Consider the following 17770-nt stretch of genomic DNA (forward strand, 5'->3'; position numbering starts at 1 on the left):
GATAGTCTCTTCAACAAATGGTGCTGGAACAACTGGACATCCACACACACAAAAAATTAATCTAGATACAGATCTTACATCCTGCACAAAAATTAACTCAAAATGGGTCATTGACCTACGTGTAAAATGCAAAACTATAAAACTCCTAGAAGATAACATAGGAGAAAATCTAGATAACCTTGGGTATGGTGATACATTTTGAGATACAACACCAAAGACATGATCCATTAAAGAAATAATTGATAAGCTTGAATTCATTAAAATTAAAAACTCTGGTCTTCAAAAGACAATGTCAAGAGAATCAGCAGACAAGCCACAAACTAGAAATTATCTGCAAAAGACACATCTGACAAAGGACTGTTATCCAAAATATACAAAGAACTCTCAAAACTCAACAGTAAGAAAACAAAGAACACAAATAAAAAATGGACCAAAGATCTTAACACACATCTCACCAAAGAAGACATACAGATGCAAATAAGCACACGAAAAGTTGTTCTACATCATACGTCATCAGGGAAATGCAAATAAAAACAACAATGAGATAATTCTACATCTATTAGAATGGCCAAAATATGGAATACTGACAACACCAAATGCTGACAAGGATGTGGAGCAACAGGAACTCTCTTACATTGCTGTTGGGAATGCAAAATGGTACAGCCACTTTAGAAGATAATTTGGCAGTTTCTTAAAAACTAAACATACTCTTACTATATGATCCAGCAATCACACTCCTTGGTATTTACCAAAGGAGTTAAAAATTTATGTCCACACAAAAACCTGCATAGGAATGTTTATAGCAGCTTTATTCATAATTGCCCAAACTTGGAAGCAACGAAGATGTCCCTCAGTAGGTGAATGGATAAATAAACTGTAGTATATCCGGACAATGGAATATTATTCAGCACTAAAAAGAAATGACCTATCAAGCCATGAAAAGACATGGAGGAAGCTCAAATGCATATTACTAAGTGAAAGAAACCATTCAGAAAAGGCCATATTCTACGATTTACATGGTATGATTTATATAGTATGATTCCATAGTATTACATAGTATATTTACACAATATGGTTCCAACTATATGACATTCTGGAAAAGGCAAAACTATGGAGACAATAAAAAGATTAGTGGTTGCCAGGGTGAGGTAGGAGGAGGGATGAATAGGCAGAACACGAAGGATTTTTAGGGCAATGAAAATACTAGTATGATATTATATTGTTGGATACATGTCATTATACATTTGTCCAAACCCATAGAATGCACCCCACCATGAGTGAAATGTAAAGTATACTATGGACTTTGGGTGATTATGATGTGTCAATATAGGTTCACCCTTGGTGACAAATGTATCATTCTGGTGAGTGATGTTGATAATGGGGGAGAGGTTATGCATGTGTGTGGGCAGGGGGAGTATGGGAAATCTCGGTACCTTTGTCTCAATTTTGTTGTGAACCCAAAACTGCTCCAAAATAATAAAATTATTTTAAAAAAAGCCTTCTGCGAGAAAAACACTGTTATTGTCATTAAAACAAGTTGGCTGAGCATATCTTACTTTAAGCAAAACTCTAAAGTCAATGGAATAACTTTGACATCTTCTTCATGCTAAAATTATCCAGAGAGAAGAAAAATGTAAGTTTAGCAAAATTTTTAAAAAAGTTCTGCCATCTAAACAGTCACAAACTAGCTCTTTGTGTTATAAGGCAAAGTTCTTCACGTTATTGGTTAATAAATGTGTAACTATGGGCCCTCCAGGATCAGTTCAACTGACCCTTCTTATCAACGGAGTAATTAACAGTGGTTTTTCAGGAACTGAGACCCACTTGTCTAGTTAAGGCCGGATGAGACCACCAACCCACCAATTAGGCCTGTGCAAATGCTCTACAAGTGACTTTTTGAAGTCAAGGAGCTAAAACCTCCACTCTCAGATCATGGTAATGCTGCCATTTTGTGAACATGCATCCTATGAAGAGGCATGAAGCTTGACTGTGCTTGTGCAGATCATCAAATACCTCACTTCTCCTTACCTCCAATCATCTATTCCCACACTTCACCTTGTACCCTGTAAACATCCCTGAGTCCCCATTGTTGGGAAGGCGGATTTGAAACTCATTCTCCCATTTCCTCTGCCTTGGCTGCCTTGTGATTAAATCCTCTCTCTGCTGCAATCTCATCATCTCCATGAATGATTGGCTTTCTGTTCGACGGGCAAAAATGAACCTCGTTTGGTAACAAATGTTAACCATTTATTCTGTAATGCATTTATATTACATTTACATTACCTTAATGTGTAACTCTATAAATGCAATTTTTTAAATTTATAATATTAAATATCTACTTTTGGACCAGGTTGGCTAAGAGACTGAGTTGAAATGAAAGTCCAATGGGCATGTGTCTTCTTCTTTAGACATCTAACCTATCAAAGATGAATCCTTAAAGTGGGCCAGGCCACATTTCAGATCATTTGAAATGAGCAATGAGGTAGCAATTCCAAGGATACCAAGAAACTTGGACTAAGCATAGTTGATCTACTGACACTTTATTCCCTACCCTAAATAATATTTAAGAACTTTTACCTTGTACCCACACAAGTTCCAGATACACTTTTGATATTTTGTTCATACCTATGATTTGAATTTATTCGTGAAAATTGTGGTGCTTGAAAATCTTTGCCAAGAGATATGGAATCTTGATTAAGAATTTCATGAAAGCAGAGGCTCCTGGGAAATGTGATCCTGTAACACAGTCAACACATTATGGGACCTATAACTTTATCTTACCAAACAGCTAAAGGTTGAATGTATCTGCACTTTGCTTACATTTATGATTTATCAGAGTAGATCAACTAATCTGAAGAATTTGTGACAAAATAGAGAGAAATTGGAAAAAAATCAAAGCATATCTTGAATGTCACTAAGTATTTTAGATTATATTTTGTAAACCATAGGAACTACAGAAAACTTTTGTGCTTTTTTAAAGGGAGATGAGTGAAAGACAAGGACTTTTCAGAAGGCTGTTATAACTTTTCTCATGTAAGGCAATGGGAGTTGGGGAGGGAAGGTCTTAAATGAGGATAGAGCAGAAAAAGCAAGGGATTTGAACGAGGATATGGTGGGACTTAGGCTTCTCTGAAGGAAAAGAGTCAAGTCTGGCCCTACAATTTAGAGCCTAGGGGACTAGGTAATTATTTGCAAACACCAGCTCAACTATTGATTAAGTGAAAAGGCAAAATAAAGAAAAATTTAAATTTCTATACATTCATAAAGTTAACTACCCATGCCCTTGGATATTTTTAAAACATTGCTAAAAAGTTCTAAGCAAGAGAAAGACAACAATGTAATTGGGCCAGCCCCGGTGGCCTAGTGGTCAAGTTTGGTACGCTCTGCTTCCATGGCCAAGGTTGGGTTCCCTGCCACGGACCTACACCACTCGTCTAACAGTGGCCATGCTGTGATGGCAGCTCTCTTATAAAATAGAGGAAGATGGGCAACAGATGTTAGCTCAGGGTGAACCGTCCTCAGCAAAAGGAGGAAGATGGGCAACAGATGTTAACTCTGGGGAATCTTCCTCAGCAAAACAACCACAATAACAACACTGTAATTAATACCAATGGCATTTCCATATACGTGTTAATTCATTTAATACTCTTAACAACCCTATAAGATAGGTACTATTGTTATTTCCATCTTACAGTTGAGGAAACTGAGGCACAAAGAGATTTGCCCAAGGTCACATAGCTTTCCAGAGCAGTCTGACTCCAGAGTCCGTGCTCTTAATTAGTACACTATTCCGAAATTACAATGCTATTAAGAGAAAATAGGAAATTCAAATAAGGAAGATGCATTATTTTAAGTGTTGAATTTTGAGCTGGATCTTCTTGGCAAGGAAGCTGAACATGAGGAATCGTCATTAAGGAAAAATCAGGAACAGACAGTAGTTTCGGGAGACTTTTGAAGAGAAAGAATGTAGCAGAAAAGAACAGAGAGCTAGGAGTTTAACTATGGGATGGAAGAAAGAGGAGAAGCTAGCAAAAGAATCAGAAGACCAGTAAACCAGGTAGGTTGTACATCCCAGGAATTGTGTTAAAAGAAAGGGAAATAGGGTTTCAAAAAAGAGATAGGAATTGAGTGTGCCAAGAAAATGAGGAATGAGAAAATGGTTGGAAATTAGAATTCTGATAACCGTAAAGGGTAATATCAGTTTGCTGTTATGATGGATAAAAGCTAAGGAATAAGGTGCAAATGAAGGAAGTCACTGCTTCTTTTGAGAAATGTGACAGTGAAAGTAAAGTTGGCAGTACAGTAACTGGAGTGAGTAGTAGCACTCAGTTTTTTGTTTTTTGTTTTTTTAAAAACAACGGAATCTGTCTGTTGAAAAACAGAAAGGACGAAGCCAGTGGATAAGAAGATATTGAAGATATATGACCCTGTGAATGTAGTGGTGGAAGGAAGAAGTGGGAAGGGAAGGCATATTGAGTCCAGGAAGCACGCCTGGCTTTGGGGAGAATGGGAGAATGGGTTAATTTGGTGAAAATTTTTGAGATCATGAACAGGATGTGGCTACAGATATTTTAAGATGGAGAGAATATCAAACCAGAATTGGAGTCCCAGTGTTTCGATCCCAGGAAACCAAATGAAGCTATCTATTAGTATGGATTGGGAGTGGCACCTTTAATAACAAGGAAAGCTAGGAATAGTCTTTGCGGAGAACACAATAAGTCAACCAGAGACTAGTAAAACAAATTATATTCCAGACACGAATTTATAACCCAACAAGGTAGGTTGTGACTTTCTCCAGTGAAAAGCCACACACCTTGTGATGTTTGGGAGGGAAACTAGAAATAAGAGTAAACTACTGGAGATTGGCCCTGAAGACTATTTAGGAGTTGAGCGATTCTAAGGCAACACTGAAATAGAGCTGGCTATAGCAACAGGGAATTTAGTCATAAACGGGGTTGACGACCTGGGAGACTAACGATTCACTTATGTATTGAAAAGTTGTGAGCAGGTGAAAGGTTAGAGCCATGGCCACAGAGGCGGATGGAGAGTAGGGAAGGGGCGTTCAACGGGATATTTTGGTCAGGACCTCATGTTAGTCAATTATCTCCCTTTCGGCAGCTACAAGGCTAGGATTCTCACGTTCGTTTTCGAGACACTGAGAGTAGTCTTAGGCTGTGGCAGGAAAAGTCTAATTCAAAACTGAGGCTGTATTTTCCCAGTCTAGCTACATTCCTTTCTCACTAACTAGCCAATGCTGCCGCCTTATGCAAAGCCAGCACCACGGAGAGGATGCTGCTTTAGAGAGACAGGGACGACGCCAATCGGCCTGGGGCGGGCACTGTAGCGTCTAAAAAGGCGGCGAGGGAGGTCCCAAACAGTTCTCGCAACCTTTTCACCCTCGCCGGGAAAGTGCCTCGTCAACAGTCAACAATAAATCGCTAACACAACGCTAAACTCCGAGGCCTTCGTTAACCCCCGGAGAGGCGGAAGCAGGGTTTTGTGCTTCCACTCCCTCCCGTTTCCGCAGCGCGCGTCCCGGGCAGGGGGCTGTGGGCAGCAGGAGCCGGGCGGGGCTGCAAGGAAGCGCCGGTCGCGCGACCTGGGGAGGGGCCTCGGTGAAGGAGCCGAGGGCGGGTTTCCCTCCCAGATCTCGGAAAAGCTCCAAAAATGGCGGGCGACAACCTCGCTACCCGGACGCGCAGGCGCCGCCGTGGCCGTCCTTCCGCCCGCCTCAGGCGGCCCTCGAACTGTCCACAGCCCCCTCACCGAGAGGTATCCGCCGCTCGCGATTGGCTGAGCTGGGCTAGCGCTCCGTGCGGGGGCGGGGCCGCCACGCAGCGGCCACGTTTCCCGCCCCGCTGGTGCGCGTGCGCGCAATCCCCACAGGAAAGCGTGTGCGCGCGTCCCCGTCACGGCCCCCAGCTCCCTCCCCTTTCCGGGCAGGCCCGTCCCGTCAGCTAGGCAGTAAGCACCGCGGCCAGCAGAGGGCGGTCCGGACCCAAGTCTGCAGCGGCGCCATTGGCGTGTGGAAAATGCCACCAGATGGCGGGTTAGGATTGCAGCTCTGTTGAAGGCGCGGCCCCCGCTCCCGAACCCCCGGCGACCACCCCGTAACAACCCCCCCACATCGGGAATAACACACCGGAGACTTTTGGGGGGAAACTAGGTCGACGGCCGGCGGCGCCCGGATGGGCAGCTGAGGTGAGTGCGAGCGGCGGCGACGGCGGCGGGGGGCGGGAAAGAGGGGGAATGCGGCGGCAGCGGCGCGGGGGCTGGAAGCGCCGATCCAAGATGGAGGCCGAGCGAGAGCGAGAGAGCGCGAGCGGGGAGCGGGCGGGCCGGGCGCGGGCCCCGCGCGGGGGAGGGAGGCCGCGCGGGCCTGTGCGGGGCGCGGCGGTCGCTGGCCCTTCGGGCGTCCGGAGGGGCGGCTGTGGGCGCGGCGGGCACCCCGGAGCTCTCGTCGCTCCCCACCCCTCCCGCGGGCCCCGAATATTGTGCCCCCGCCCGCTCGGGCACTACGGCGACGGGCGCGGAAGCCTTTGTGGCGCGCTCGGGCCCGCCGCCAAGCCCGCCCTCCGCCCCCCCGCCCGGACTCTCGGGACTCGCCCGCGCCCGGCGGGGCCGGGCCGAGGCGGGCTGCTGCGAATGCCTTCCGCCGCCCGCCGCCCTGCGTTTCTGCGGTGTTTTAGCGGCAGCGTCGTCACATGACAACGAGCTCGCCTCAGCGGAGGGGCCTGGGGGTCGCTCGCCGTGGCGACCGGCCCCGGCCTCTTCTTGGGGGGGTTGGGCCAGGGGGCTGGCGCCTGGAGGAGAAGGGGCGTCGAAGCCGGGCTTTCCCGCTATCTGCGCTCCCCGCCCCCGACGGAGGCCTCCTTAGGAAACGTGTCCAGGCCCGAGCGCTGCCCCGCTAGTTTGCCAGTGCCCCGGGAGACGAGGCCAATAAAAGTTGTTTTCCCTCCTTTCTCGGGGTGGGGGCGGGGTGAAGAACTGAAACTGGAGTGCCTGGAGTTGGACCTGGGCCTCGATTGGAGAGTCCGAACTGGGTGCTTCTTGTGTGCTGTAGGGACTAAGAAATTTTCTGGTCTTAGGATTGTCACGTCACCCTTCTACCCACATTTGAAATGTTATCGAGTCTCTTCACATTGCAGAGAATTGTGCCCCGAGCGTGTAAATCACGGGATGGTTTTGGAAGCTTATAGACACAAAACAGTGCTATTTGTATGTGGCCTTACCGAATTATTTGTTGTTAAAGTTGGTGTTATGATGAGTGTAGTTTATTCCTTGTAGTTGTGACTAGAAAGGACTATACTTTGCATTTTCTTAGCGAATGTAGTTAGTGTTTGTGAAAGTGTTTGAATTGGCATAAAGTTGTGTGATTTGTAACTTATGTGGAATTTGAATAGACTCCACCTTTTAGTTTTCTGTGTGTGTGTGTTTGTGTGTTTAAGAAAATTGCAAATTCTGATGGTGAAGCGTTTAGGGAGATATACACAGCACTGAAAATAAAAACGACTTGTTATTGTGTGATATATTGTACCGCGCCCTCATATTTGTAATGTATAAAGAATTCAGTCTAAAAAGTATCTGCCCAATGGGGGAAATATTGAAAGATCCAGAAAGGTTGTTTACTTGCTTTTGATTTTGACAATACTTATAAACACAAATTGTTTGCTGTCCAAATAAAGTTGGAAAAAATCTACAGTTGGTTTTGCAAAATTTTTTTTCTTTACGTTTTCAAGGTGTACTTTAAATTTATCCAAGTGGTCTACCAATGGACATTTTTACAACCAACCTACTTTTGAGTGGAAATTCCATCCGTTTTAGTTTTGATGTTCTGACAAAGCTAAGGGATATTTGAATAGATGTGAAATATGGACAATTGTTACGTTACTAGGATTGTTTCCTTTGAAGACAGTAATAAAATTACTGCTGTTTTGAATGGCTCTTTTAAAGCCTTAAGGGGGCTGTGGTGTAGGGAAAAAGAGAGCCCTGGACTTAAGTTACTTTAAACTTTCCCTAGGTTTTTGATCTTTGGGATGTCACTCTTTGAGCCTTACTTTCCTCGTCACTAAAATGAAAATAAATTATATAGTAGTTGTTTAACAAGATATGTGTGAAAAAGCCCTTTTTTAATTGTTAAAACTTTAAAAATTTATGCAATTTTACACAGTTTTAATATATTTTCCTTGATTCTGGGTCTGTATAGCTTCATAATCAGTGCTGTGAGGAAATATATAATACACTTTGGGGAAAAAGATACACGTCTTTCTCGTTTCTTTCCTTTGCTGTTTTGTCCTATATTGAGGGGAGTGTATTAGTTTTCTTTTGATGTATAACAAAGTACCACACATTTAGCAGCATAAACAACATACATTTATTATATTACAGTTTCCATAGGTCAGAAATCTGGGTACTCTGTAGCTGGACTTTCTGTTCAGAATCTCACCAGGCTGAAATCAAGATGTCAATTGTGGCTGCATTTCTCATCTAAGGCTCAGGGTCTTCTTCTGAGCTCGCTGCTTGTTGGTAGAATTAATTTCCTTGTGGCTGTATGACTGAAGTCACCATCCTGCTAGCTGTTGGCCAGGGACCATTCTTAGCTCCTTACCATGTGTCCACATAGGCAGTTCACAACATGGCTGTTTACTTTTATCCAGGCAAGCAGGAGCCAGTCTCTCTGACTTCCCTCTGTCTCTGACCTCTAGACTTCGTTTTAAGACCCCTTTTAAAAGCTCATCTGATTAGGTCAGGCCCACCCAGGATAATCTCTCTTTTGGTGAACTCAACTGATTAGGACATATGCAGAAAGTCGATCTGCCATATAACCATCACAGGAGTGATATCTTATTGTATCTACAGATGTCTCCCACACTCAAGGGGAGGGCGTTATACAGATGTGGATCATAGAGGGTTCTTAGAATTTTGCCTGCTATGGGGAAAGAAGTTATCTTTACATTTGCCTTTTTAGAATCTGGGCATACAAGGAGAGCACATAGACAGGGTAATAATCCCACTGGATGAATTTACTCATACTTATTTTGTCTTTTCTTCACGCTTTTTCATTTCCTATATTTCCTGATACCTCAGATTAAGTGCCTCCCTCTATAAAAGCATTTTGTTGCATTTAGAGGAAATAAAAACTAAAAACAAAAAAATTTAAGTAAAAAGAAGGAAGGCAATAGGAGAGATTATGTAATTCTCATTATTCCTTGATACTTATCGTTTTACCCATTTTAGAGATGAGATTGAATCTCAGAGAAGTTAAGGAATTTAAATGCTTAAGGTCACACTCCTATTAAGTGACAGGTAGATTCACACACTCATTGCACCAGACAGTTGCTTTGGTGTGAATGGTCCAGCAGCTTGTGACGCGGGAATTCTTGTGACAAAGAACAGTTATTTGAAAGTGGCAGAGTAGGGATGTTATTGATGGAACAAAGAAGGTAGCAGAAGTTTGGTCATGGTGTGTGGGATGGTTTAACAATCCAAGAAGCAAAATATTTGCAAGAGGAGCAATTAGGACAGTTTTAGTTAAGGATATCAAGCTTTAAATACTATAACTGGGAGTTAAAATTGTTAGAGAGATATAGCTTAATTTCTTAATAGAGAGGTGATGTAGTAGGGATGTGGTACATCTTTGTCAGCTGAATAAAAATATGAATCCTTAGAATTTAGGTGATTCTTGCTACTGTGACACTCTGTAGGGAAGAGTAGGAAGCAGAGACCTAAAAGAGAGCTCTTGCGTTAAGTCCCAGAATGAGATGATTCTTGAGGTAGGAATTACGGTTGTGTCTACAGAGAAGGAGAGATCAGTTTTCTTTCATTTTGGTAGTTAAGAGGATAGGATCCTGGCTTCCTTTTAGTGCTGAGAGAAATCTTCTCTTATTGAGAAACGTGATTCTTTTTAAGTGAGCTTTAAGTAGGTCATAGACCAGTTGGTTTTATAGAATAAAACCGTTTTCTCCATATAATACACTTGTTATTGCTTCCCTCAGGTTTTTTCCTCTTCCTCTTCTAAATCTCTGTTCTTGTCAGTTAGTGCTTGAAGGACATGGCAAGTCCTATCTTCTTTATAAAATACGTTCCTTGGTCTGTGGGCCTAGTTGATGCACCAGTTAGTTGCCCAAATGTCGCTAAGGAGTTTTGCTTTAATTAAACAGATATGGTAATGGCTTTTAACTTGCGAGAAGCTCACAGTTACAAAAACATTTTTCAGTTTGATCTAGTACAAACACATACACAGTGGAAATAAAAGTTTCATGAAATAACATTTAACCTTTATGCAGTGCACTCAGATATTTTCTCATTTTTTAAAAAATTAAGAATGCTCGTTGCAACTCACCTATGTGATATCATCACTCATAGGAACCTCGAGTTGGAAAAGTGCTGAATTATAATCTGATCGGTAATCAGGAGAGTGCAAAGTAAAACCAAAAGAAGAAACCATTTCACTTCCATCAGATTGGCAAACATTAAAAGTTCTGACAATATCAAGTGTTGGTGAGAATGTGGAGAAATTACACTTCCACTTTTGGTGGGACTGTAAATTGACACAGTCATTTTGCAAAAGGATATGTTTTATCTAGTAAGTTGAAGATATATGTACCCTAAACCTAGCAGTTATACTTCTGTGTTTATATTCCTGATGAAAGATATTCTTGTAGTTGTATACAAGGATATGTGAACAAAAATGTTCACAATAGCCTTGTTTGCAGTAGCCAAAATTTAGAAACAAAATGTCCATCAGTGGTAGAATGGATAAATAAATGGTGGTTTTCATGGGCCGGCTCTGTGGCTTAGCGGTTAAGTGCGCGCGCTCTGATGCTGGCGGCCCGGGTTCGGATCCCGGGCGTGCCCCGAGGCACCACTTCTCCGTCCAGCGCGAGGCCGAGTCCCACGTACAGCAACTAGAAGGATGTGAACCTATGACATACAACTGTCTACTGCGGCTTTGGGGGGAAAAAAATGAATAAATAAAATCTTTAAAAAAAAAAAAAAATGGTGGTTTTCAAAAGTTAAAATAATTTTGATTCCTAGGATAACCTCACTTAACAATGTATTATCCTTTTTATATTTAATGTTTTGTTAGGGGCTCAGAAGTATTTCTTCATGAGGGATATTGCTTTGTAGTTTTCGTTGGTTGTAATGTTTTTGTCAGGTTTCGGTATTAGGATTATGATGGCTTCATAAAATAGGTTGAGAGATGTTCCGTCTATTTACTGAAAGAGTTTGTGTAATATTGATATTAATTCTTCCTTCAGTATTAATTGCTAAAATTCATGAGTGATACCATCTGGACTTGGAATTTTCTTTGTGGGAAGGTTTTTGGTAACAAATTCAAATTCATTTTTTTTTTAGTAGATATAGGGCTATTCAGGTTTTGTTTGTTTCATCTTATTGTCAGTTTTGGTAAGTTGTATTTTTAAAGAAATTTGTTCATTTCATCATTTCATTTGTTGGCATAAATTGTTTGTAAGAATCTGTTCTTATCCTTCTAATGTCTGTAGGATCTGTAGTGATATCTCCTCTTTAGTTTCTGGTGGTGTTAATGTGTTTTTTTTTTTGACCAGTCTAATTCTTGGTTTATCAATTTAGATGTCTTTTCAAACAATAACATTGCTAGTTTTCTCCATTTGTCTTTTCCCTCCTATTTGTTGCTGTTTTTTATAATTTTCTTTCTTCTGTGTATTTTGCTCCTCTTTTTTTAGGTCGTATATTCCAGACATTTCTTGTTTTCTAGTATAAACATTCAAAGCTATAGATTTTTCTCTAAGCTCTGCTGTATCCCACAGATTTTGATATGTTGTATTTTTATTATCATTCAGTTTGAAAAGGTTCTAATTTGCTTTTTGATTTCTTCTTTGACCCTTGAATTACTTTAAAATGTGTTTAATTTCCAAATACTTGGGATTATTTTAGATATCTTATTGTTATTGATTTCTAACTTAATTTCACTTTGAGGTCAGAGAATATACTCTTATGATTTTAATCCTTTTAAATTTATTGAAACTTGTTTTATGGTCCAGCATATAGCCTATCTTAGTAAATGTACCTTTCACACTTCAAAAGAATGTGTATTCTGCAATCGTTGGGTATAGTATTCTGTAAATATCAATTAGATAAAGGTGTTTTGATGGTATTTTTCAAATCATTTATGTCTTGACTGGTTTTTTTTTTTTTTTTGGTCTAGTTCTATCAGTTGCTGAGAGGGATGTTAAAATATCCAACTATGAATGTGGAATTGTCTATTTCTCCCTTAAACCTGTCAATTTTTGCCTCATGTATTTTGAAGCTCTGTTATTAGGCACATACAATTTATGGTTGTTATGTCTTCCTTCTGAATTGACCTTTTAATCATTATGAAATGTCCTTCTTTATCCCTGGTAATAGTCTTTGTCTTGAAGTCTATTTGATGTTAACATAGCCACTCTAACTTTCTTTTTTATTTTATTTTATTGAGGTCATATTGGTTTATAACATTGTGTAAGTTTCAGGTGTACGTTATTATATTTCATTTTCTGTATAGACTGCATTGTGTTCACCACCAATAGTCTAGTTTTTATCCATCACCATGCATGTGTACCACTTTACCTCTGTCTCTCTCCCCCCACCCCCTTCCCCCTCCTCCCCGTTTCCTTTCCAGTAACCACTAATCTGTTCTCCTTATCTATGTGTTTATCTTCCACATATGAGTGAAATCATGTGGTATTTGTCTTCCTCTATCTGACTGGCTTCACTTAGCGTAATACTCTCAAGAACCATTCATGTTGTTGCAAATAGCATGATTTGCAACATGTATATGTAGACACCATATCTTCTTTATCATTTCATCTGTTGATGGACACTTCAGTTTCTTCCACATCTTGGCTATTGTGAATAATGCTACGTGAACAGAATGATGCATACATTTCTTTGAATTGTTGATTTCATGTTCTTTGGCTAAATAGCCAGTAGTGGGAAAGCTGGCTCATATGGTATTTCTGTTTTTAATTTTTTGAGAAATCTCCATAGTGTTTTCCATAGTGGCTGCACCAGTTTGCATTCCCACCAGCAGTGTATGTAGGTTCCCTTTGCTCCACATCCTCTCCAACACTTATTTCTTATCGTATTAATTATAGCCATTCAGATGGGTATGAGGTGATACCTTATTGTAGTTTTGATTTGCATTTCCCTAATAATGAGTGGTGTTGAACATCTTTTCCTATGCCTGTTGGCCATCTCTATATCTTCTTTGGAAAAACGTTAATATCCTCTGCCCATTTTTTGATCTGTTTGTTTTTTTGTTTGAGTTGTATGAGTTCTTTATATATTTTGGAAATTAAACCCTTGTTGGATATGTGATTTGCAAATATTTTCTTCCAGTTGGTGGGTTATCTTTTCATTTTGTTGATGGTTTCCTTTGCTGTGCAGAAGCTTTTTAATCTGATATAGTCCCATTTATTTTTTCTCTTGTTTCTCTTGCCTGAGTAGACGTGTTATACTGCTAACACTGATGTCCAAGAATATACTGCCTATGTTTTCTTCTAGGAATTTTATGGTTTCAGGTCTTACATTCAAGTCTTTAATCCATTTTGAGTTAGTTTTTGTGTGTGGTGTAAGATAATGGTCTAGTTCCATTCTTTTGCATCTGGCTGTCCAGTTTTCCCAGCGCCACTTACTGACGAGACTTTCCTTTCTCCATTGTATGTTCTGGGGTCCTTTGTCAAGGATTAGTTGTCTATGTATGTGTGGTTTTATTTCTGGGCTCTCAGTTCTGTTCCATTGATCTGTGTGTCTTTTTCTGACAGTACCATATTGTTTTGATTACTATAGCTTTGTAGTATAACTTGAATTTAGGAAATGTGATACCTCTAACTGTTCTTTTTTCTCAGGATTGTTTTAGTTATTTGGAGGTTTTTTTTATTCCATGTAAGTTTTAGAATTCTTTGTTCTATCTCCGTGAAGAATGTCATTGGGATTCTGATTGGGATTGCATTAAATCTGTAGATTGTTTAGGTAATATGGACATTTTAACCATGTTTATTCTTCCAATCCTTGAGCATGGAATATCTTTCCATTTCTATATATGTTCTTTGATTTGTTTCAATAATGTCTTATAGTTTTCAGTGTACAAGTCTTTCACCTCCTTGGTTAAATTTATTCCTAGGTATTTTATTCTTTTTGTTGCAATTGTAAATGGGATTGTATCCTTGACTTCTCTTTCTGCTAGATGGTCATTAGTGTATAGAAATGCAAGTCATTTTTTTTTTTTTTGGCAGGGAGAGATTGGTCCTGAGCTAACATTTGTTGCCAATTGTGCTCTTTCTTTTTTTTTCCTCCCCAAAGCCCCAGTGCAGGGTTGTATATTCTAGCTGTAAGTCCTTCTCGTTCTTCTATATGAGCTGCTGCCACAGCACGGCAGCTGACAGATGGGTGTTGTGGTTCCATGACTGGAAAATGAACCTGGGTCACTGAAGTGGTCAGAGTGCCAAACTTTAACCACTAGGCCATCAGAGCTGGCTCACAACTGATTTTTGTATGTTGATTTTGTACCCTGCAGCTTGGCTGTAGTTGTTGATTCTTCCTTTTTGTTTGCTGAGGAAAATTCGCCCTGAGCTAACATGTGTGCCATTCTTCTTCTATTTTTCACGTGGGTCATCGCCACAGTATGGCTGATGAATGGTGTAGGTCCACGTCTGGGATCTGAACCTGTGAACCCAGGCTGCCAAAGCAGAGCATGCTGAACTTAAGCACTACGCCACCGCACTGGCCCCATTTGTTGATTATTTATAATAGATTTCTGGTGGATTCTTTAGGGTTTTCTACATATAAAATCATGTCATCTGGGGCCGTTCCTGTGGCTTAGCGGTTAGGTGCGCGCGCTCCGCTACTGGTGGCCCGGGTTCAGATCCCGGGCGCACACTGATGCACCACTTGTCTGGCCATGCTGAGGTGGCATCCCACATACAGCAACTAGAAGGATGTGCAACTATGACATACAACTATCTACTGGGGCTTTGGGGAGAAAAAGGAAAAAAAGGAGGAGGATTGGCGTAGATGTTAGCTCAGGGCCGGTCTTCCTCAGCAAAAAAAGAGGAGGATTGGCATGGATGTTAGCTCAGGGCTGATCTTCCTCACCCCCAAAAAAAAAAAATCATGTCATCCACAAACAGTGCGAGTTTTACTTCTTTCTTTCCAATTTGGATCCCTTTTATTTCTTTTTCTTGCCTAATTGCTCTGGCTAAAACTTCTAGTACTGTGTTGAATAAGAGTGGCAAGAGTAGGCACCTTTGTCTTGTTCCTGTGCTCAGAGGAATGGCTTTCAGTTTTTCAGTATTAAAGAGGATTTTGGCTGTGAGTTTGTCCTATGTGGCCTTTATTACATTGAGTTACTTTCCTTCTATATTCATTTTATTGAAAGTTTTTATCATGAATACATGTTGGATCTTGTCATATGCTTTCTCTGCCTCTATTGAGATGATCATGTGATTTTTATCCCCCATTTTGTTAATGTGCTGTGTCACATTGATTGATTTGCTGATGTTGAACATCCCTGTATCCCTGGAATAAATCCCACTTGATCATGGTCTATGGTCCTTTTAATGTATTATTGTATTAAATTTGCTAATATTTTGTTGAGGATTTTTGCATCTGTGTTCATCAGTGATATTGGCCTGTAATTTTCCTTCTTTGTGTTGTCCTTGTCTGGTTTTGGTATCAGGGTAACGTTGGCCTCATAGAATGAATTAGGAGGTGTTCCATCTTTAATTTTTGGGAATAATTTGAGAAGGATAGAAATTAAATCTTCTTTGAATGTTTGATGGAATTCACCAGAGAAGCCGTCTGGTCCTGGACTTTTTTTGTGTGTGTGTGAGGAAGATTAGCCCTGAGCTAACATCTGTTGCCCATCTTCCTCTTTTTGTTGAGGAAGATTGGCCCTGGGCTAACATCTGTGCCCATCTTCCTCTACTTTATATGTGGGATGCCTGCCACAGCATGGCTTGATAAGCAGTGTGTAGGTCTGCGCCTGAGATCCAAGCCTGTGAACCCTGGGCTGCTGAAGCAGAGCGCATGAACTTAACCACTATGCCATCGGGCTGGCCTCCTGGACTTTTGTTTTTTGGGTGATTTTTGATTACTGTTCCAGTCTCTTTGCTTGTGATTGATATGTTCAGATTCTCTATTTCTTCTTGATTCAGTTTTGGGAAGTTATATGATTCTAAGAATTTATCTATTTTTTCTAGGTTATTAAGTTTGTTGGCGTCTAGCTTTTCATAGTATTCTCTTATAATCCTTTGTATTTCTGTGGTGTCCGTTGTAATTTCTCCTCTTTCATTTCTGATTTTGTTTATTTGAGTCTTCTCTCTTTTTTTCTTAGAGAGTCTAGCTAAGGGTTTGTCAATTTTGTTTATCCACTCCAACTTTTCTTCAGCTTATTGTTTCCATAGTGTATCTTTCTCTGTCTGTTTACTTAAAACTCTTTTATCTATTTTAAAACGTACCTCTTAATGCAGCATGTAATCGAGTTTTGCTTTTTTATGTTTTTTAACAATACGGAAGTGGAATCTCTCTTTCAGTTATGATAAACATTGGTTATGTGTTAATGCCTGTCAAGAAGTGTGGAGGGTCTGAGATTTTACTCCTACTTGCAGGTTAATAAGTTAACCTGTCACAGTGTAATGGATGCTGGTAGGAACCATGAGCCTCCTTGGTTAGAGATTAAGAACAATGCACTATGGCAATAGCGGTAGCCACAGAATCAGTATTTGCATCAGATCTCTGAGCCCCAGTTTGCACAGGGTGGTGTGAAGATGTGATACCTGCATGTGGAGTGGGTTGTGTTACAGGAGAGGAATTCCAAGCTTAGGGAAACTTGACTCTTTATAACGGGTAGTAAGCGGGCCGGCCCCGTGGCTTAGCGGTTAAGTGCGTGCGCTCTGATGCTGGCGGCCGGGGTTTGGATCCCGGGTGCTCACCGACGCACGACTTCTCCGGCCATGCTGAGGCCGTGTCCCACATACAGCAACTAGAAGGATGTGCAGCTATGACATACAACTATCTACTGGGGCTTTGGGGGGGATAGATAAATAAATAAATAAATAAAATCTATAATGGGTAGTAAGCATGTTTCCTTTTTTCTGAGGGAGATGCTATTTCTCTTTTCCAAGACTGTTCACTATACAAATATCCATGAAAAGAGTGGTGCAAAGGCAGTCAGTGCTTTTGTTTTCCAGACGTGCAGAAAAGCGAGAGACCATTAAGCTTTGTCTCCCAAAACTGCCCAATGAGTTTTCTCAGTTTCCTCTATGTTACTCACTTTTTAAGCTTTTCTTCTTTTTCTTACATGGCCCCAGCCTAGCTTTCCAGCTCTGTCTCTGCATTCTGCTTAACTATGGGTTGTATGCTCTCACCAAATTGGATTACATACTTGTATCCTTTCCCTCATGTCTGTGTTCTGGTGTATATGTGTGTGTAAGAAAATACTCATTGAGCATTTGCTGTGTACCAGTAAACATTTTACAACATCCTTGAGACGTTGTTACTGCTACATTGATAATATCTCTTTTACAAGTTAGATTAGGGCCGGCCCCGTGGCTTAGCGGTTAAGTGCTCGCACTCCGCTGCTGGTGGCCCGGGTTCAGATCCCGGGCGCGCACCGACACACCACTTCTCCGGCTATGCTGAGGCCGCGTCCCACATACAGCAACTAGAAGGGTGTGCAGCTGTGACATACAACTATCTACTGGGGCTTTGGGGGGAAAAAATAAATAAATAAATAAAATCTTTACAA

General features: G+C 41.0%; 1 protein-coding gene across 3 annotated transcripts in view; it reads left to right on the forward strand.

Annotated features, from left to right (window-relative positions):
• The first annotated feature begins 6006 nt into the window (after nt 1–6006).
• Nucleotides 6007–17770, forward strand: part of STAG1 (STAG1 cohesin complex component) — a 354666-nt gene continuing 342902 nt past the window's right edge. For 2 of the 3 annotated variants that reach the window (XM_004419341.2, XM_087430526.1), the window contains exon 1: nt 6007–6201. The gene's annotated coding sequence lies outside the window, so the exon portion shown is untranslated. The remainder of the gene's footprint in view (nt 6202–17770) is intronic. The other variant, XM_004419340.3, reaches the window with a different exon arrangement.

This window comes from Ceratotherium simum, chromosome 5 (genome assembly GCF_057802395.1).
Source record: "Ceratotherium simum simum isolate JZ-2026a chromosome 5, ASM5780239v1, whole genome shotgun sequence".
In the NCBI taxonomy this organism is placed as follows: domain Eukaryota; kingdom Metazoa; phylum Chordata; class Mammalia; order Perissodactyla; family Rhinocerotidae; genus Ceratotherium; species Ceratotherium simum.